At 50.5% G+C, this 2,874-nt stretch overlaps 1 pseudogene; it reads right to left on the bottom strand.

Moving 5' to 3' along the window:
• Positions 1 to 891: 891 nt before the first annotated feature.
• LOC147109399 (uncharacterized) lies at positions 892 to 2,646 on the bottom strand (annotated as a pseudogene).
• Positions 2,647 to 2,874: the final 228 nt, after the last annotated feature.

Here is a 2,874-nt window from a genome sequence, read left to right as displayed (position 1 = left end):
GAAGCTCCATGAATATCCCCATCCTCAGTGATGGTGGAACCCAGCACACGAATTCAAAGGACAAGACTGAAGTGCTTCCAACCATCTTCAGCCAGAAGTGCCAAGTGGATGATCCATCTTGGCCTTCTCCTGAGGTCCCCACCATCACAGAAGCCAATCTTCAGCCAAGTCAGTTCACTCCACATGATATCAAGAAACGGCTGAGTGCACTGGATACAGCAAAGGCTATGGGCCTTGACAACATCCCGGCTGTCATGCTGATGACTTGTGCTCCAGAACTAGCCGCGCCTCTAGCCAAGCTGTTTCACTACAGCTACAACACTGGCATCTACCTGACAATGTGGAAAACTGCCCTGGTTTGTCCTGTCCACAAAAAGCAGGACAAATCCAATCTGGCTAATTACCACCCCATCAAACTAGTCAATCACCAGCAAAGTGATGGAAGGTGTCGTCGACAGTGCTGTGAAGCAGCACTTACTCACCAATAACCTGCTCACCGATGCTCAGTTTGGGTGCTGCCAGAACCACTTGGCTCCAGACCTCATTACAGCCTTGATCCAAACATGGACAAAAGAGATGAATTCCAGAGGTGAGGTGAAAATGACTGCCCTTGACATCAAGGCAGTATTTGACCGAGTGTGGCATCAAGGAGCTCTAGTAAAATTGAAGTCAATGGGAATCAGAGTGAAAACTCTCCTTTGGCTGGAGTCATATCTAGCACAAAGGAATATGGTTGTGGTTGTTGTAGGCTAATGCTCGTCACCCCAGGACATCACTACACGAGTTCCTCAGGGCAGTGTCCTAGGCCCAACCATCTTCAGCTGCTTCATCAATGACCTTCCATCCATCATGAGGCCAGAAGTGGGGATGTCTATGATGATTGCACGGTTTTCAGTTCCATTTGCAACTGTTCAGATAATGAAGCTGTCCTTGTCTGCATGCAGCAAGACCTGGATGACATTCAGGCTTGGCTTCCACTACAGCACTGAGTCGTTGGGTCGCTCCCACCTGTGCTGCAATGGAAGCTGCAAGATCGCCCATTACACCCAGCATCACCTGTGGGTCCACAAGGTCTCTCCTGGAGTTGTCCATCATTTCCATCCTGGAAATCATGGGCTCCAAGCTCCACACAGAACCCCTTGCAATGTTGGAGCTGGACTCCTCCATGCCCCTTTCCACTGACAAGAGGATCTCTGGCAAGCTTGCCATTGCACTGAGCATTTCTATGTGCATACCCATCACCTTTCTTCTGAAGGTTGCCCCATCGAGGTCATCATCTGAGTCCTGTGCAGCAGAACTCGTGCATGAACATGACCTCCAAGGAACTGGCACCCAAGCTACCCCTTCCCCCTGCCCTGGCTGCAGCCCACTTATGCTCGGTGACTCACCATGTGCAGATCCAGCCTCTATACTCCCCTCTAAAGTACGGGCAGTGCCATTTTCTGAGCTGGCGTCTGCAAGTGTCAGATGCAGTGCCGGTGTGTCTTCTTCTCCATCACTGTCCTCCTCCAGAACTTCAGTGACAGGCTGGGCTGCTGGCAGTTCTTGGGCATCTGAAAGGAGAAAGGCATGAGGGTAGGATTGTGTTGAGGGGAAGGGGGGAAGCAAGATATACATGCTTACACCATCAGCAGCTTCTCCGTGAGATGAGATTGTGAGGTGAGGGGGAAGTGGAATGTGAGAAGAAGGTTTAAGTATGAGCATCATCAGAAATGCTTTTCACTCCTCCGCTTGCCAGGAACTCTGTGATTGCCCCACCAATTATTTTGAGCACTGCTTCCTCCAGATCTCCAATTCTGGTTTGCCCTCCACCCGTCTGCTGGTGCTCCCGGCGGTTGTGTGCCTCCTTGACCTACAAGAGAAAGGGAAATGTGTCAGTGAGTGTGGTGCAATGTGTTTGGGTGATGTGTGTGTCAGTGAGTGTGGTGCAATGTGTTTGGGTGAAGTGTGTCAGTGAGTGTGGTGCAATGTATTTGGGTGATGAGTGTGTCAGTGAGTGTGATGCAATGTGTTTGGGTGATATGTGTGTCAGTGAGTGTGGTGCAATGTGTTTGGGTGAAGTGTGTCAGTGAGTGTGGTGCAATGTGTTTGGGTGATGTGTGTGTCAGTGAGTGTGGTGCAATGTGTTTGGGTGATGTGTGTGTCAGTGAGTGTGGTGAAATGTGTTTGGGTGATGTGCCTGCCATGGTTGAATAGCTGGCTGTGTGTGCAAGGTGTGAAATGTGGGTGTGAGGCTTGCAGCAGTGGTACATGTGTGAGGGTGCAATGAAGCTATGATTGTGAGGTATGAGTCGTGATTGCTAAAGATTGTTGGTAGATGAGTGCTGGTGGTGTGGTGCATTGAGCAGTGTGTGAGGCTTGTGGTGCAGATGGTGGGATATGTCATTTGGTGATGCATTCACTCACCATGACCACTCGTGTGAAGTCATTAAACTTTTGGCGGCACTGAATCCAGGTCCTGGGGACAACACTCGTCGCAGTGACGGCTTGAGCAATCTCCTCCCAGAGCCTTCTGGTGTTCAGCCTTGAGGGCCTCCTTCCCTCCTGTGGGTGGAAGACGTCATGGCTTCTTTGGACCCCCAGGACCAAGGCCTCCAGTGCCGCATTGGAAAATCTTCTTTCCCTTTCCCTTGGCTGTTGCGTCATGGCTATGTTCAGACTGGCAATGAGGTGCTTCTGCAACAAAGCACCTCCCCTTTAAGTAGTGCAGAGAACCTAGGCCAAACTTTATTAGCCAGGAGACTGCACCTGATATTGGCCCCCCTGTTGAGCGCTAAGCCAATTATCAGCACGTTTAGTGCCGAGATCAGCGCTGCAATCATGTAAATGAGCAGGCGGCACAAATTTTGCGTGCTGCTTGCACCACTTTGAATT

This window comes from Somniosus microcephalus, chromosome 12 (assembly GCF_052327205.1).
Source record: "Somniosus microcephalus isolate GS21.2 chromosome 12, FLI_Smic_1.0, whole genome shotgun sequence".
Lineage (NCBI taxonomy): Eukaryota > Metazoa > Chordata > Chondrichthyes > Squaliformes > Somniosidae > Somniosus > Somniosus microcephalus.
This window is presented reverse-complemented; position numbering and strand designations above follow the sequence as displayed.